Source organism: Stegodyphus dumicola, chromosome 7 (assembly GCF_044657685.1).
Source record: "Stegodyphus dumicola isolate Sdum_Otavi_A_Nest chromosome 7, ASM4465768v1".
Classification (NCBI taxonomy): Eukaryota; Metazoa; Arthropoda; class Arachnida; order Araneae; family Eresidae; genus Stegodyphus; species Stegodyphus dumicola.
Window position 1 is genome coordinate 56,072,923 of NC_140774.1, and position 20,184 is coordinate 56,093,106.

General features: G+C 33.0%; 1 long non-coding RNA gene and 1 other non-coding gene across 2 annotated transcripts in view; one reads left to right on the top strand and one right to left on the bottom strand.

Annotated features, from left to right (window-relative positions):
* Positions 1–13,932: 13,932 nt before the first annotated feature.
* Positions 13,933–20,184, bottom strand: part of LOC118184009 (uncharacterized) — an 86,395-nt gene continuing 80,143 nt past the window's right edge. Inside the window, exons 2-3 of the long non-coding RNA XR_004757336.2 lie at positions 18,073–18,115; positions 13,933–14,347 (exon numbers count right to left, since the gene is read on the bottom strand). This is a non-coding gene — a long non-coding RNA (uncharacterized LOC118184009). The remainder of the gene's footprint in view (positions 14,348–18,072; positions 18,116–20,184) is intronic.
* On the top strand, positions 15,509–15,598 carry TRNAM-CAU (transfer RNA methionine (anticodon CAU)). The gene is given in 2 exon segments: positions 15,509–15,545; positions 15,563–15,598. It is a non-coding gene; the product is annotated as a tRNA-Met (tRNA).

A 20,184-nucleotide genomic window follows, 5' to 3' on the forward strand; every position in this document is an offset into this window, starting at 1 on the left:
TCCAAAAGGCTTCTTCCATAGGCGAATTGGATTTTCTTGAGGCTTTTCACATTCACAAAGATTTAGAAAGTTTAGTTAATGATTTGCTATCGTGGAGTTTCCAATCCAGTCCTTCCTAATGCCTTTAAAATTCTACTATCTTAATTCAATTATTTTTGCCGATAGATGGCGTTACCTCCTCGCGCTTGGTACTACCAGAGGGTATAAAAATCCGTTCAGTGGTTGCTTTTCATTATTTGAAGTTCAGATTTTGAGCGTAATGTGCATTTGCCCCTCGCTCCCTATTTTAACTTCGTTAATATTTCTTTATGCTTGATCAGACAGCCTGGCTCAGTAAAAGTAGGCGGCCAGTGCAACTCTGATTAAAAATCTAGTTATAACCACGTGCAGTGCTGATAAGCACTACGTGTTTCTGTGACTCCTTCTCCTATTTTCTTCTTTCTATGTATTTCTTTCTCCTGATGAGGAGGGACCTTTAGCTGCCCTCGAAATCGATTGAGTGTTTCATTATACCTACGCTAAATATTAGGTTGTTTTTTACGATTTTGATTGTTACATTAGCGTGTTTCTCTTCTAGTCTATATATATATATACCTATACGATATATGGAATCGCCATTTGGGTCAGCAAAAATAGAAACAAATACATTCTTGTTTTGAGCAAAAAAAAAAAAAAAATTCATTAGTCATACATTTTTCAGTCTGATGCGATATGGAACTGTTGCCACTTGGAAAAATGAGGGCAAAAATTAGCGTTTTAGCATTTCAGCATTTTTTTTTTTTTTTTTTTTTTTTTTTTTTTTTTTTTAAACAAAGTGGACGTCGACCTTTTCTAGGACTCAGAAAAGAATTGTAGACAGTTTGGTGACGATAGCTCTAGTAGTGATTGAGTTATCAGCGAACAAACAAACACACATACTTTCTTCTTTATACTATATATACTAGCGAAAGTACTCGATGCCAGTTACGTTAGACTGAGCAATGCACCGAACAACAGAGAGAACAATACCGCTGCAATCCTTCTCTAATACTGATGCAAAAAATATGATTCATAGTCATACATTTTTCAATGTGATGCGATATGGAACTCACATAAAAAATTTCGATAGAAAAATAAGCTAATTCTCTATCATTACATCACAACAACTGCAGGTAGTTTTTCATGATTTTCGTCCTTCTAGTCAAATGGTCTTAAAAGCTCAAGCTCCATCCAATATTTTACCTACATTCAATTTTAGTCGATTAAATGTGGCAAGGATCATAATTGATCAGAAATCAATAACGCGAACAAACACACAAACAGACATTCTTCTTTATATGTAAAGATTTTTGTGAAACTTACAAATTTTTGATTAACGAACGCTACAATTTGAAAGCGAGCAATAGCTACACCTTTCGAAATAAAACACTTTTATCTGCAATGTGCGAGACTGTTGCCACTCGATAAAATGAGTGCGAAAATTAGCACTTCCAGATTTTTATTAATATTTCGGTTGATTAAAATCGTACGAAAAGGAGAATATTCTAAATGGCTTCCCACGAATTTTTGTAATCGGGAATAATGTATTTAAGTTTTGGCAATGTGTAACAGACCTATTTAAGTGTAATTGAACTATTTTATTCACGCCATGAACTCATGAACTGTAACCGAACTATTTTATTTAACCGCCATCTCGTGGCGATATGAAAAAACGTCAGTCGAACTCCAGCCGCCATGATGTTAGTTTATTATGTCTCTGTTATTCAACTGTTTGATGTGTCCATTTGGTATATGTTTCATTTTTATGTATATTTCTTTTGTTTGTAACCGTTCCTGTGTGCTCTGTTAATAAATCCTTTTAAAGCTAGCCGGCATTAGTGTCTATTGAGGAACGGCTACATCACATTGGCGCCCAACGTGGGGACCGAAATTACTCCATATTTGAAACGCTTTGCAAGAAATGTACAACAGGTACGAGAAAGAGTCGAATTGCATCAAGATAAACAGAAACGTTATGCTGACAGAAAACGAAGAGAAACACCGAAATTCGTTCCTGGAGATAAAGTTTGGGTCACCCTCCATCCAATCAGCAAAGGTCCACTGATGAAAACTGCTAAATTCATGCCGAAGTGAGATGGTCCTTATGTGATAGTGACTACAAGATCTCCAACCACTTATGATATTGCCGATCCTCAGGAACCAGACAAAATTCTCGGCATGTATCATGTTTCAGCCTTGAATCCATATCAAGATCGAAATAAGTTTAAAAACTCAGCTCGTGTAACTCCAGTGGTTCCCTTAAAGAAAAGAGGAAGCCCGAAACGTGTAATACCACCCGAATCTGCACCTGTTGCACAAGGTGCAGGTGACGCTAAATTTTCTGCTTGTCAAACTGGAGACCATTCATCTGATTCTCCGCCCGCTGCACAAAGTAGACAAAGGTCAGTTCCTGACTTCTTGCCTAGACGTCTACGAAGTCAGAGGGGGAGGATGTAACAGACCTATTTAAGTGTAATTGAACTATTTTATTCACGCCATGAACTCATGAACTGTAACCGAACTATTTTATTTAAACGCCATCTCGTGGCGATATGAAAAAACGTCAGTCGAACTCCTGCCGCCATGATGTTAGTTTACTATGTCTCTGTTATTCAACTGTTTGATGTTCCATTTGGTATATGTTTCATTTTTATGTATATTTCTTTTGTTTGTAATCGTTCCTGTGTGCAAGAATGTTTTAAGAGAAAGAATTTACACAGCTGCTTTGGACCATTTCTGTGGTCCATCCATGTGTCCAACTCAGAAAGGATCAGAATTAAGAGATGACATTACTACGCTGATCAAGTTTTGGAACAGTTTACATTCTGACAAGAAATATCTACGAGCAACTATGATGGGAGATTTTACCGAGTCATCCGGAAGCCAAAATCTTTCTTTAAGTTTGAGTTCTGAGTGGCGTAGTAGCACTGAATTATCCCAGACACGAGCACCACCAACTGGCTGGATGAATACAATGCCTTTAAGCAGTAATATGTCAACTATATCCCGTCTTTCTTCTGGTGGTAGATCTGGTCGTCGAGAAAATCATTCTGAGAGTTTTATCAAAGGTTATGGGAAAAAAAAAAATGTGATGTAGCCGTTCCTCAATAGACACCAATGCCGGCTAGCTTTAAAAGGATTTATTAACAGAGCACACAGGAACGGTTACAAACAAAAGAAATATACATAAAAATGAAACATATACCAAATGGAACATCAAACAGTTGAATAACAGAGACATAGTAAACTAACATCATGGCGGCTGGAGTTCGACTGACGTTTTTTCATATCGCCACGAGATGGCGTTTAAATAAAATAGTTCGGTTACAGTTCATGAGTTCATGGCGTGAATAAAATAGTTCAATTACACTTAAATAGGTCTGTTACAAATGCTATTTTTATTTCGTCGTAAAACTTCGAAATTTTTTATTAACAAACTATTAAGAATTTGAAAGCGAGCAGTGGCAACAACTTCCGAAATAAAGCAGATTTTTATCTTCAGCTTGCGAGACCCTTACCACTCGGAAAATTGAAGGCGATAACTAGAGAATTTTCAGAGTTTTTAATTAATATATCTGATTTTAGCTTTTCTTTTTTTTTTTTTTCGAAAAGAGTGGACGTCGACCTTTTCCAGGACCCAGATAAGAATTGTAGAAAGTTTGATGACGATAGCAGTGACAGAGTTATTAGCGAACGAACAAACAAGCATATTTTCTTCTTTATAGATATAGATAACATATATATATAAATAGATAGATTAATTTATGCTTTCTGGGTAGCCTGATCTGTTCTTCAAAATGAAATTATTATAGGATAGGGTAACACAAATCTGAAATGGTTAAGTAGTATGTATCTCATTGACCGAATGAGTATATCTTATAAATAAGAGAATTCAAGGACATGTTAAAATTGTAGCTTTTTAATTAGTTAAACAAACATTAAATTAAAATTCTAATCTTTCCATCCCGAGATGCATAACACATAAATGGCATCAAAATATCTTTTATTATTACAAGAACAGCACAAATGTTTCAGATTATCATCGGAATACTTCTTAAATGCATATTTGGTATTTTATCAGTTGGATTACTGAGAAAAGGCTATTAGGAAATATGGGACTCAAATCGCACTTGGCTGAGTTCTTTTTTTTTTTTTTTTTTTCCTGATAAAGACGAAAACAAGACAGAAGGAAGTTACCAGAAAGATGGCGAAGTGTCATTCAATATAATAGGTGATACCTGACAGATTAAAGTTCATTTTCTATGCAGAAAAATTGAGTTTTATTTCACACTAAAAGACCGAATTTAATTTTTTGCCAACCCGATGAAATTTTAATTGCTACTTAATAAGCGAAAATTTCATTATTGGCATTTTTTTATTGCAGAGCACTTTATTATACATCTTTGGCTCCCATGCATCGTTGATGATTGGAAAATTACAAAAAAGGCAAAACAGTAATTAACCTCATTACAATAACTATAACTACATCGAAACTGGAAAATGGGATAATATATGACTACATTAAGCACACGCACAAAAAAAGTTCAACTGCAACTGGATATCAACTACAATAGCCTTCTAGGCTATCGACCGTATATGTGTTTTTTTCCCCTTCAACGAAGGACATATTAACAAATAATCACTGTCCACCTCAAAATTCTGATTGTACAAAGTGCACAAGGGCATCATATATACTAATGGCAGCGCAAATGTTTAGGGCAACAATCACGTCTGATTTCCAAACGAAATCGCGCAATTGCGATGGATGTGGGAGGGACTGGGATATTGCAAATATATTATTCTTAATTTCTTCAACTAATTTAGCATCAAAATGTTTCCTTGTAGAATTTTTACTATTCTTTTCATTGATGTCAATGGTATCCCACTATTATTTGATTGAAAATTTCAGTTCCCTTTTTTTAGCTAGTTTATCAGCCCATTTACCAGTTATTCCAACTTGAGCCGGGATCCACTGTAAGACAAAAGCCATCCCTTTTGAGGTTAGAGGATAATTGTTATTTTGCAAGATTCAACGATTTTTTATTCTTCGAAAGTAAGTTCAGAAATCGTTTGAATGGCTGAAAGTGATTCTGAAAAAATAACAATATTTTTTAAGCTGGATTGTTTTAACAGTAATTTGTTCAGTTGCAACTCTAATTACCTCCAGTTCTCCATCGAAATTGGTCCAAAATGAACCAAGAGAAGAGTAGGAAAAGTTCCGAATACATACCAGATCCAACTTTGTAGAGCATTTTCGATCCATCAGTATATATGTGAAGCCAATTATTTTTTGGATGCTAGGAGCAAATTTGTATATTTGCAGTTCCTTACCAGTAAATTAGAATCTTGACTAAGTCTACAGGATTATGCTGCGAAATCAGTACTATGCGGTGGCTCCACTGCGCTTCTTTCCAAGCAGAATAATCTTTCTGACTTTCATTACATTGCAGAGCCCATTACATTTAGCCGGAGGGTGGTAGCTCAGAAGGGCTATTAGTCTCAAAACGGCATTTTGTAGCGTTCACTATAAACGGCGAATCACTGTTTAAATTGTTGCCACCAAATATTATCGCCTTTGTATGTTTCTCGCATTATGAAAAAATGACGGTGCCTAGAGCCATCACATTTTGAAGTATAGACACCTGGAAGCCCTAATTTTGAACTTGTTTTAATATCTATTTCATATTTTGTTAACTTTCAACGAATTTCTGCTGAACAAACTCGACGATTTCAAAGCGAGCAATGGTAACACTGTACGGGTAGGGGGAATTTTCTCTAGCGAGCGGGGCTGTCTATCAGGAATTCTTAAGCTATGCTGTTTTTAAATATTTTGTGGTATTGCTGTTGAATTGAATTTTATGTGGTTTAAGTGTGGAGAACATGATATTTAATAAATAAAGATAACATACAAAACGTTTAAAAAAAACCTTTAGGCGTAATATAAAATCTGAAAGCTTTCAGAATTTTAACATTTTTTTAAATAAATTTTAAAATCATGAAATACGAAAGCTCTAATTTTTCCACGATGTAGAAACGAACTAAAGATTTTTCATTGACCAGCTGAATGCGTCAGATTTTACTTCGCGAGAACTTTTGCGAAGGAATGCAATATTCCTTATTCACATCTCTACTCAACAGGTGACTGGAATGAGATACAAGACCCACTCAGCTGAATCCAGATGTTGAAGAATTATTGTAATTCACATTTTATTTCAAGGACTGTTATAGAAATAAGCAATTTTTTATAAGCCGAGAAACATGAAAAATAAACAGCGTCCTCGCAGTATTTCAACCATAGATATTGCAGTTGTCAGCTGGGTTTCACTACGCACAGCACAGATGGGTTATGATCTTATTCTTTAAAAAGTATGAAGAATGTATGCAAAGAGCTCGCATAAAAAATAACAAATAATTACTTCTTTTTATTGACCAACGTAATTATTTTGTAACCTTTTTTGCTTGAATAAGAAACATGTATAGAAATCGACATTAGACGTAGGCATATGCATTTTGTGCATTGAATGAATCAATTGCTGGATATATAGTTTCAAAGAAATAGCACCATTTTTTTATAATGACAGCAATAGATATATTGCTGCGTTTCTGTACGGGTTCGCGGATTTCGATTAATTAACGACAATACTTAATGAAGAATGAAAACACAATTTATTAGCCAGTATTTTTCAGAACAGCTCCAAAAACACTTTTACAGTCGTCGAAAAACTACGACAAACACTCTGAAACAATCAGCAACACAACCTTTAGGCTTTCAGGTTATAACGGTGATGACAGCTTCACGGTAAAGCACCAGAGTACAGCTCCCGACTCGGTTCGGTCCTTCTCGGTTCGAACCATCGTACTCTCGAGACTCTCCACGCTACAACTCGCGATGCACTCGACGATACACTAGATAGACTCGACGATGCACTCGCTAGGCTCGCGAAACCTTCGACGACCAACTCGACACTAGACTGACAATCAAATCGCTAGACGAAGCACCGACTGACTCCGCGTGCAGGCAGAGTTTATATAGCTTTTGGGCTGCCTTTGAGGACATTCTGGTCCAAACCGGTAAGAATTCGTTCTAGAAGTTTCTCCATCCGTCTATGGCATATCGACAATTTTATCGCCAAGTGGGTGATTTCTCGCCAAATACGGCAACCCTGCCTTCTTGTACCATTTTCTGGCAACCATAACCCGCTTTGCGGGGAAGCTATCTTACCGCCGCTGGGCACTTTGTAACAATATTTTCGTTTTCATAGATAATGCTGTAATTACAATTTCTTTATTATTGATAAAGTTAATTTTTGCAAAGTTTGTAAATTAAACTTAAGATTCTAATATTTTTAATAGCCTTAATGCAATTTTTTTCTTTTGTACTGAGTAATAGTGTAAAATGATAGCTAATGAAAGAGATCCTCGAATTCGTAAAATTGAAAAAACTCTGACCTAGACAATAACCAGCAATACAGACATAATCAGAGAAATTATTTAAACAATAGTAACAAAATAATTCAATATCATCTTGGACCAGCTTTTCTTAGTTCTAGTACGATGCTGATTCTGATGATTACTTATCAGATGAATGCTTAACTTTATCAGGGAGCATCATTATTATCAACAACAAAACGTGTTGTTGACATTTGCTAGTTTTTTCCAGTGGGATATTGGAAGAACACATGCGGGAAATAAATGATGGTGAGGAAACTGCATGGAGATTATTTAAATTAATCTATCTCAGTTGTCTTCCAATGAAAAATATGGGAAAGAAGAAAATTTATCTCCATTCTCGTCTTCCCCATCATCTGCATCGTAGAATATTATATCGAAAATGATAGTAAGTTGCAAGTTCAATGACTGAAAGGTATCACAGAGATGTTTTATTCTCGAGTATTTTATAGATTTTATTCTGTCTTCTTTTCTTAGCTTTTGTGAAACCCCATTACTAAAGATTTTCATAGGTTAGATGGTCGGAAAGCTTAACGGATATTCTTTCCTTTATTTCTTGAGTATTTTAACAATTTATTTTTATTTCCGAATATTTCAGAGATTGTATTCTTCTCTCCAATATGCGTTCGAGCAGTGATGATTTTGCATTATAAAGGAATTAAAGCATTTGCAAAGTTCTGTTTCGTTTTACAAAGTTCTCTTTCAATAAATAAAACTAATGACACCTAATTATCACACACACACACACAAAAAAAAAAAAAAAAAAAAAAAAAAAAAAAACGCAGAAAACATGAAAGAGTTTTATTTAACGCGAAATGCTTTTATTAAGTTTATATACTAGATTGGTATACTAAAGATGAAGATTTCTTCTGGTAACAGATTTTGGTGTTAAAGTGTTAAAGTTTGATCGATAACAGAGATGTCTGAGAAGAAAAACCTGTCTTTCTGCTCTTGTAAAGATTTTGATCGGAATTGTTACGAGGTATGTTCCGTTCCTTATTTTTCTTATTACCTTGACACGTAAATCTGTTTCTACTATTTAACTGTTCCTGGGAAAATGAATACAGCTTTTTCTAGTCATATTGTTCAAGATTTAGTTTCTGTCATATAACAGAATATCGTTATTATCGTTATAGTCATCATTATATTTTTGATGACGAACACAAATAACAGTTTTCTTTCTCAAATAAAAATTTTCGCTTTCTGCTGAATTTTCTGCTGTTTATTATACATTATATTCCATCTTAGAATTCAATCGACTGTTCAAAACTGTTTGTTTAAAAAGCCTTATTTTCTGCAAATTGTAAGCTAGTAATGCTTCTTTGTTACTAAGCCTAATTTTCAAATAATGTCATTTCTTATGTTATATAGTAATCTGATGATAGAAAGAAATATGATTCAGTTAATATGTTCCAAGATATGCAATGATTAAGTGAAACAGCGAATAATAGCAACCCTGTATGTAATGCCATATTTAAGTGAAATGCAAAAATACGATGCAAAAATACGACATGCAAAAATACGAAGTTTCATTTAAAAATTACTTGGAACGAAACATTAAAAAGTGATAACAAAGTTTACAGTGCACTTCATTTCAAGTTTACATAGCACTGTACATTTGGATATTGTACATTTATTGTAATTCTTTCATATATACGTCAAACTAAAAGATTCTGACGTTCTAGCTTAATAACCAAGATGCAAAACAGCAACGAAAAAATAATGTAACCGTATTCTATTTAAAATTTAAATTCTAAGAATGCTCATGCACAGTTTGATGGGAGAAAACAGCAATAAATTATTTTTTTCCTTAAAAAGACTGCATAAGCAAAGAACAAATTGCTTTAATTGTGCTTTCGTTTCATTGTTTTGATCGAAACTCTAGAAAGAGAAAATAGGTCTAGAAACGTTTGAGTTGTAGTATTCCATCGTGTTACTGCCTCTTCAATTTGTCTAGTGTTTCAAAATTAGCGAAGCCCCACGAATCCTTTTCTGAATATCGTCAACATTAACAGATTTGACAATACTGCAAACTTTTACATAATTTATTGAAATTTATGACGCTTTCGTTTTTCGTAGAATATTTTATGTCAATGGAATATTTATACTTTAATATAAGCATAATTTAACATATAAAAATTTTAGATATAGTATGCTATTTTTTGTTTTGTTTTACGGCATACTTATTTTATACGCTTTCGTTTTTTAGTAGTATATTTTACATTTATGTAACATTTATAGTGTAGTATAAAGCATAACTTATAAAATTCGAAAATGAACGTAGGTCCGTAGTATCAACTTTTGAACTGAAATTTATTTTACAGCATACTACTTTTATACGCATACTGATATTATTTGTTTATGTGATATCATAATTATGACTTACCATTTAGAATAAAGTATTAGTTTATATTACTAGATTCCAAATGGCAAATTAAGTTGTTTTTTAAATATGATAATAATAAAATTCAGGATAATTGATTTTCAGATTTATGGATTCAAACTTATTAGCATTAAGAATGCTATTTCGAGCAATTAGGGGAATAATTTACCTTTGCATCCTCAAAACTTATTGATATTAGACTTAATGTATGGGGTTCATGACAGCGAATCTGTAAGGATTCCTTCAAGTTTAAGTGCCTTGATTAGCCCAGCCTGGAGAAGTTCCGAAGGGTTTGAGATTTTTGTTTAGTTTCTCCTTCATCGTAACGATATAACTCACTATTGATTTGAATTTTTCATTTTGTTACATAGGTCTTAAGTGCCTTAATATGAGTTTGTAAGTGTTGTATGACTGGACTAAGAAATGTAGTTTCTGACAGGATCGCTGTGTTGTCGTCTTAAATTGCAAGAGAGGTGTCTGATTACTGTGGAATGTGGTTCACATAGTTCTAATATTAGAAAAGGTAAAGAGAAAAAAATGTCTCTGCCGTGGGCGCACTCAGCTAATCAATGTTTACTTTTATAAAGCGCTAAGTGTTGCCACACTTTTTTATATTCGCTATATTATTTATACTTGGGATGCAAACTGATGAAAATATCCAGATTTGGGCCGGATATCTTCACCAGTAAAAACTTTCACTACTTGGAGTTATAAATGTTTATTTATTTTTTTTATTTATTTATTTATTTTTTTTTCTAGCACATTTTATTGACAAAGTATGTTATAACTCTTAACACACAAAAATATTAACTTAATATTTGAAAACACTGGATAATATTTTATTAGTTATTTGTGTTATTTATTTATTACTTATTTATTGGATTTATGTTATTTACTTAATTGTTTTACTTTATTTATTATTTATGCTTAACTTTATTAATTTTGACTGTTTTGAAGCTAAGAATGGCAACAATTACTGAAGCAGTTTAAAATGGAATCCTAAGTTTTAAGACTTATTTTGGAAAACAGGTAAGATATTATTCTTATATATTCAAAATTATGAGTTTTGAGATTTCAATAATATGTTGCTGATGCTTATTTGTTTGACGTAGTCAAATGTATGTCAAACGTCTCAAAATATATGTACAGCTTTAAAGTCGTTTTTATTCTCAATTTTTTAATTCTCCCATTCTAATTCCTATACAATTCATATTGCAGTGAGTTTCATGAGTTTGCTTATTCGATGCATTAGAGATTCGGAGGCGGCTTACTAGTATTAAATAAAGTGGGTCCGAGGAAGTATCCTTGTGGAACGCCATTAAAAACAATTCGGCAGGTAGAAACGTTTTGTGTCAGAAAAGTGAAAGACAAGGTGTCTACCTGTCAGGTATGATTTAAGTAGGTTTGTTATCAGCCTGGAAATCTCATGCACTGTATTTTGTATATAATTAAAGTATAATTATTTAATATTTTGTATGTGATTGATGTATTAAAATATAAAGATAAAGATCTTTTATTTTGCCGAATGCTAGCACGTTGGAAAATGAAATATGTAAAAAGTATTCGAAATTCAAAATTCGAGCCTGGAAATACAAGCGTTCGAGTGCAGGACTATGTGTATTCAAAAAGTAGTGGCTCTAGCTGACGTCGTTTTTCCATAATGCGAGGAGTACACATTTAATAGCTTTGCCGATTAGCTGTAATGACTGGAGATGGCTTATTGCGTTGATATAATTGCATAGATGGAAGGATGGCACTTGCAGACAGACGTAGCCGTCGACTTACCACATAATTCTTATTTCTTGATAAAGCAATTCTTTAGACGCGATATGTGATTCTCACATCAATATACTCCTGCATTTTTGAAAGCTTAATCCATCTTAATATTCGGATTAATTTTGAAATTACACCTAATGAATTGCTATATTATAAACAGTCACTATTTTTAGGATAGAAAAGTGAAGTACCCAAACTAAAATGAAGAATAAAAGGGTTATTTCAAAATAAGTCAGTAGTTTACTTTCATATTTTTTTATCATACATACATATAAACATAAATAAACAGATTTTTCATCATTTTAGTAACAGAGAAGAGACTAAAGGTTTCAAACAAGTCTAAATCTTCAGCGAAAGCAATACTTTAGAAAAATTTAACAGAAGTAGAATTAAGAGAAGGATTGGACGACCAACGGTAGACTTATTTATTTCTGTTTTCCTAAGATACGATTAATGTTATTTAATACAAAATATTAATATCCTCTTAGTTTGTTTATTGTATGTTAAATCACATTTGCAATTCATACTGTAGTGAGCTCGATACAAATTCTGTTTTTTCCTTTTAATACCAATATAAAATACAAAGCAATAAACAACAAGAACGTTTCAGCCATAGTTTTTAAAACTCGCTCTTTCGTTTTCGAAATCAACAGTAAGAAATATAATTTCTTAAGCAACAGCTAGAAAGAGACAGATGAATTGTGCTTATCTTTGACATTAACTCATTTTTATCTCGAACCTGCCATTTCTATGTACCATCTGTATTGACGGAAGATAAAAGTTGCCAGATGAAAACTCTACATTTCACCGCAACTGCTTTCTAGATTACCCCGTAATTCACCTTGAATTTTTCTATGAATGCATTAAAATTCAGACTTCATCCCTGTCAGTATTCCATCCATTTTTAGGAATGACGCATTGCTCTGAAATTCTGATAAAGACTTTCCTTGTATAACGGACTTTCTCTTGTCAAAATGCTCTCGAGATGCAAATGTCACAAATACAAGATCTGTTACAAAGTGAAACATCATTTGTGACACAGATAAGGATATTTAGTGGAACCGCTATTAACAAAAATAATATAATTTATGACACATGCTGATGTACAGAAGAAACGGATATGGAATATAAATATCTGAATAAAATCAGAATATGGATATATGGAAAAAACAAACTATTTATTTTATGCAAAGTTAAAAAATCAAATTTTCCCTCTTGTTGGCTTACTTCTCTATAGATACTGATATTTTATTAACTTATAATGTGTTCCGCCTTTCGATAAACAGTTTGATTTAATTTTTGAATCTCGCAACACAAAATTGTAAGAATGAAATGTTTATTTTTAGAATATATCCATGTATAATAACGAAAATAAAATATTTTCAATTTAAGGTTCCATTATGTTAATCTAACCAGGTATTTTATGTTTTATATCTTTACTGTTACTTCTCTTTCCGTTTTCCTACCAGAACGCAAATTAGATTGAATATTCAAGCCGAAATTATTGGACTGTACGACAGAAGGTGTTTTTGCCTTTTGAAGTCACGTTGCTAGGCTTAGCGAGCTCATTTAAGATTGTATTTTTCGGCGTTGCATTTCAGTTGCCAATGCTTAAATTGTTACGCCGGTGAGAAGTTTGAGACACTTTGCGTTAAATTGGCTACTAAGTTTTAAAATTGCATTTACTGTTACTTTAAGTTACATTGCCAAAAGCGGTTGGCTGATTTGTAAGCACAAGTCGTGCATTTATGTTCCAGTTCTTATTTAATGAAAAGGTTTTTTTCAAAATTTAAGCCTTTTTAATTCTTTTTCAGACGAAGCTATAATTCGATCCAAGACTATTAAGAGTTTGAACTTGGTTTCTACCAGCAAAAAAGACTAAAGTGTATAAACTACAATGTAAATGTGATTCGAAAGTTGTCAAACTTTTTATTAAAAATAGTGCTTATTCGATTCAATGCTTTCCAACTCACAGTGAAAAAGCAGTAAATGTATCACCGTTCATTACATCGCATTTAATCTCCTCGCCTCTCAAAAAGTATTAAATTTAATCTATCATCGATACTTTCGCATGAGGGGGCAATTTCACACATGGGCAATTTAGGGGGTGTATCAAGTAATAGTGGCTTAATGCTTTAAGTTACTGAAATGATTTCGTTTCGATTGAACGAGTACACATTTTATAATGACTATTAAATCAAACTACAGCTTTTATTCGAGAATTTATGTCACTATACTCGAGACAAACAACTGTAATTTGGACACAATGTACAACAATGATACAAACAGTTTATTCCTGCCAATTATTATATTCTTTAAAAATTATTTATGGGAAAGCTTTAATCGCTATAAATCACCTAATGAACTTCTAATAAAATTTCGTTAAAAGATACTTGAATTTGAGGCTACAGATGAGCTAATATTTCTCACTATATAAGACGTATTACACCTTTACAAAAAACAGCGTTTATTTTCATTAGAATAATATTATTTTTCCTTGATATATATATATAGAACATTTCAAAATTTCATATACTTTCTTATTGGGTTGTGATTTTGACTAAACACGATACATTTTCGTATCTAAGCCATTTTTCTATTGATTTGGAATAGCACACAGACGCTACTTCAAGCTGAATTTCTGGTATCGAAATCTCCAAAAAACTCATCTGTGCATCCATGAATAACTTGTACCTTCTGAAGCTTCGCTACTCTCTGAATCTGAAATAATGACATATTTGATATCAGAGGTGTTAAGGAAACAAGAATCAATGTATAAATTTTCAGGACTAGTTCCGAAGGTTTTTACCATAGAATTTGCTTCTTCAGATGCAGAAGTCCATTTGAACTTCTGCATCTGAAGAAGTTTTGCGTTTCTAAAGCTGTATTTGCGTTTCGGAAGCTGATGTTTTATGTTTAAACCTTCGAAACTGGTTCCACAAATTTACAGACATAACGCCGATTCTGGTTGTTTTAACGCTTCCAAAAATAATGTTATTTTAACTCAGATATTTTTTATATCTTGCTAGGTATTTAGACGATATTTGGAGAGGGTACATTCTAAACTTTACAATAGACTTCTTTTTCATATTTCTGGAAATTTAATTTCAGATGTTGGCAATAATAATACCAATTTTGTCTTGGTGGAGTCAAACATAACAATATATAGATAAAGAAGTGGATTTCTTGCCAATCTGTATAATTAATAAAAGATTTTTCTACAGCTATATTTTATTTATGCGGTTACAAGCTCTAAGATAAAATAAGATCCTATCCACAGTACCCTTTGTAGACCCCCAATATGCACTTTTCTCGTGTCCATAAGACCAGAACACGACAGATGGATTCCTTTAAAAGCGAAAGCTTAAAAAAAAAAAAAAAAAAATTGGTTACAGAATATTCGTTTGCCTGCAGCCTAACAATAAGTTTGCTACATTTTATATTGGTTTATTTTCAAAACAAGTTCGTTTGTTTGTTTATTTTTAACTTATTTATCATTTAAAAAATAAAAAAAACCTTTATTTTTAGAGCTTTCGGAAATTTTGTCTTGATTTGTTTAATGAGTATGTTTCATTTTTTATTTCGATATTTTATTCCTTAAAGAATAAGCTTTGTCAACTGTCTTCTTTTCCTATCTTCCTAAATCTACTGAAAACATTGAAAATCTGGCTAAACCAGTTTCCAAAGATACCGACATTCTGACCTTTTACCATAGTTCGTCTAAGTTTCAAAATCTAACGGATATATTTCATCTGTCATATTTGCTGAATTTTAAAGAAAATTACAATATCGCGATACTCTATTACGATAAATTATTAATTTTTAATATGTTTAAAAACATAATAATATTTGAAAATACGTTAATTTAGACGAATCTGACAAGCCTCGGTAGCGCAGTAGGCAGGGCGTCAGTCTCATAACCCGTACTAGCGAGAAATCTGAAGGTCGTGAGTTCGATCCTCACCCGGGGCACGCTGTTATTGTTTTGGTAGTGTGCTTTACTTGCACTAGTCTGACACTTAAAATTTCTTAATATTTAAGATGTATTTTAATGAAGTAAAGATTGTTACATTCTATGATACGAAACTAAAGTCGGAAATAATTACGAAATTTTTAAATATGTTTTAATAAAGCATTTGGTTTATAATTTAAATTCACTGCGACCGAAAGCTAGATTTAGTAAGTAATTATTAATTACATTATCTATTTTTTAAAACAGAATTTGTATTGCGACTTCAGATTTTCTTGCAACCTTTCGCATAAACCGAAATCAACCAAAACAATGATTTTGTTTCCTATCCAGTTTTTATAAAAATGTGTGAAAGCTTTATCTCATAATTTTTAGAAGTTTCAATACTTTGATTTCAATTTATTTGTTAGATGGCGGTAAAACTTTTGATTGCATTATTTATTTACGCGATGTAAGATGCAATCTATAACGTAGTTACGAAAACAGAATAAAAAATATGTTTATTTATTTTGTTTTGTTTATTAAATCATATACATAGGGCTAATGGCGCTTAAAGAAGAGAAATCATGTTTGATTCTCTCGAAATGCACATAATTCATTCATAAAATTAGCTTTAGGCTAAGGCTAACTTTTGACTAATATTATACTTCAAACTATCGTGCTCCTGTGACATAGTCAACAATCAGGACCTAGATTTGCATTTCTAAGATAAATAAATTTAATTTTATAAAACTAGGTACAATCGCTACATTTAAAACTGATCTTTTCTACAACTCAGCGAGAGAAACTCCGTGTCCATCTCTTCCTGTTCGACTTGAAATATTATCTCAACTGTCCGAAACCCATGATGGGATGGAGGGGAGGAGCCGTTCCTTCCGACAAAGGCAACTGGTCTATCTGATTCTTTGTGACGTCGGCACCAAGTTCTCATCAGTACGAAAATTTATCACGTTAAAAAAAGATAAAAATAATAAAATTCCAAGATAAATTTCAAGATAATAATTCTAAGTATGGTGAAACTAAGAAAGGATTAATTCTCTTCCTGTAAGTTTATTAAGCATCGCTAGTTCTAAATGTTTCAGATTTATCTTGCTTTTTCTGTCTCTAACTGTGCAAAAGTTTATGTTTTTAGCACACACGTAATGCAAAAATGTTTTATATAAATTTCTCAAAAGTTTCATCTTGCAGCAGAAATGTACTAGGAATTAAATAAATAAACTGAGTAGCAAGATTTAAATTAATTAACTGTATTTCGACGCTTAGCACATTTCAAAAAACTTATTTTAAATAATTTTTTGGCCTTTTAATGTTTACTCTGTTATAACTCGAGTCCTAAAACATAAGAGCGATTAGCAATACAAGTTTTAAGACAAATGAGAACGCATCCGAAATGCTTCCTGTTACCATCTTCCTTCTTTAAATTAGTGATGCATGATACGCAATATTAATGGCTTCAGAATATTCAGATTATAATGATCAGTTATATTCTAGTCTAGGACGTCAAGCATGACATATAAGGCATGGGAATTGTAATCATTATGGTCAAAGAGTATATTATATACCTTCTTAGATCCCCGCTTTTCTCTAAGCCGAAAGGGGCGTTAAACCAGAAGGGCTACTAGTCTCGAAACTTCATTTTGGGTTGAATCACTTTAATGTGATGTATCACTTTTCAAATTGTTGCCACTAAACGTGAAGTTGGCTCAAAACTTAACCGACGTGGCACTTACAATACAAAGCCCGAAGACTATAAATCTTATCTAGCAATCCTAGCACAGTCGCCTCGACAAACAGAATACTTATAGTACGGATACGAATTGCGAAGTTGCCTTTCTGGTCAAGAAAGTCAGGTAAAAGTGGGAAGACCATTGTCCTCCTATATTCCATGCGTCCTAATCTAACGAAATGAGACGAGAGACAAAAGTCACCTCGCGCGAGGAAACAAGTAAAGGTTGGCAGTCAAAGCTGTTACCAAGTTGTGATCTCTAAGCATGTGAGTAGCAAATGGTTTTATCAAATTATCTTCTGGAATGATTTGGTAACTAAGAACTTCTGAAAAATTTGCAACATCATAGTTAAATCAGTTTTGAAGAAACGCTTATTATGTTTAGTAATGTGGTCCACTTTAGTATCGACTTTCAATTTGTCGTGGATTAGTTTGTTTCTAACAAGAAGATCCCCACCTTAAATACACTTGAACTTTAAATACACGCTAACTAAATTTGCATTTTGGTGGGAAAACGAAAAGGAAAAGTGATAGTAAGGAGCCAAAACATAAAATAACTGGTTAATTAACGTAAAGAAACCTTACAGTATTCTCCGTCAAAATGTAAGTACTTGAAAAGAAAATCTTTAATGACCTTAGTAAGATCTTCAATTTTAAAATCCTAGCCAACTTTTAATAATCAAAAACTTACAATCTAAGCTAAAACTAAAGTTTATAGATGATCACATCAAGAGACAATAATTTCATTACATCCAAAAAGCTTCTCAGCATAATCTTATCTCCTTTCAGGGATCTAGAAGGAAAAATAGTTTAGCAAAAACATCTAACACATTTTAAATAATCACTTTCAAAATCTCTCATACATTTTGCAATTATTCTACAATTAGTTTTTTTACTACCTCTGCTGTCCATAAAATGAGTGGAAAAGCGTGTGTTACTGTACAAGTATATCAACACTGACACCTGACCGAAATCCTACCTGTTAAAACTTCGACACTTTAGATCTCAAGAGCACTTTTTTAATTCAAAACTATTCGTAATGTGCTGAGCTCAAAATTTTCGTTAAGGTAGCGCTGGCTGGAGAGCCTAACTTTTAATTAAATGCATACCACCAACTTTTACTTTAACTAATTGTGTCTTACTTTGATATCTTACACTTAAAACATTTTATGCACACATTTCAATTCAAATTTACACGCATGCAAGAATTGCTGGTGTTGTTAACATTCTCACTGGTCTGACAAAAGTTAGCACAAGTCCATGAAATTCATTGTGGCAAGGAGTGACATGCGCCTGTCGTTGGCAACAGCCTTCAGCATCGTATAGGTGATACCCTGTCTTTATATACACGGTATTTATTACACACGACACTGTATTTAATTATGTGCTACTCTTTTATATAGAAGACACGTCACGCTGTACATAAAAGCTTACAAATACACACTTACAACTTCAACGACCGGCGCTTAACTCCTGTCCACACTCGATTCGTGCTACCCGATGCTTGGCGCATGCCAGTCGTAAGTTCGATTACGATTAAATTCTCGATACACCACAGGTGACAGCCCGACTTACCTTAGTTCCACCCCCAATTTTGAGAGACAAGTCGGAAGGTTTCCATCCCTCTTCACCTAACACCAATGTATCGATTTAGAGTGCTTTCATGTCGCACAGACGCTATATACTTACAAACATCCATGTCTTTCCCGGCCCTTTGGTACAGCAGTCAGCGTCGCTAACTACTATCCCCGTTAGGCTGTCTGCAAGAATTTCTTTTAATTCATAGCTTAACAGTGTCTTTCACATTAAAAAAAAAATAGCTTACCAAACATACTTTCAACCATTTACAGTTCTTTTACACTGAGAAAATTTTATTCAATTGACACTTTGTATCACGTGTACAGATATTGCTTAAATTTATTCTACAAATACATCAAACTTCCTCAAAACTCAGGCTCTTGAATTAAAATCAGTATGGCTGTTCTTAAACTAAATTTAAGATTTATGCGTTAGATGCGTAATGAAATCAAAAGCTTCTTGCTACATAACAAAACTGACTTCACTTGAGGCAGAACTTAAGCTAGATAGCAAATGGCGGCATAAATTAAAAACTGAATACTTTAAGGAATTAAAATTCACTTATGCTTTTGCTTCGCTGGTAGTCGCTCATCCGTTTCGCAATGAAACCGTTACATAACTCCTTTGTGGTGATTCCTCCTGCCTTGACCACTTTCGGCGTAGATGTTGCGTTAAAGATACTTCGCTGGCCTCCTTAGGTATTTTGCTCGCTAATCCTTCCGCTGGCTCTGATTCTCCATTGGTGGCTCGATGGATCTAGTTTAGATTCTTAAACTGCCCTTTATTACTCTTTAATCCTATCCCGCTTCTCTACCTCAGCTCGTTCCCTTTTGATGCAATGAACCTTGGCAAATTTTTCTTTTCGCTTCATCATACTTTTATAGCACTTATTACGCGTTTTCAATAATTCATGATGGCCAGTAACGTTTTGTGCGATATGCTTTTCTACAGAACATAACATATAAAACTGATTCTTTTAAAACCAATTAAATAGAAACTGAATTCAGATAGAGCTAATAAATGCAGTAACGATATATTTCAATGCAAAGTTATTTATAAGTTATTTTTCAAGTATGTAATTAGAAGTAAATCTTTATATATATATATTTACAAGTTTAAGATTTGTGAATGTCCTGGACATTTAAAATGTCCCTTGTATTTTAATTTTTTATTGCATTATTTTCAAGCTAAATTTATGTGATTCTGATATTATTCATAAAAAAGCTGTGCTTGCGTTTTAGTATTGATAAAATTTTACAGGTATTGTTAGGTTTCTTATAAAAA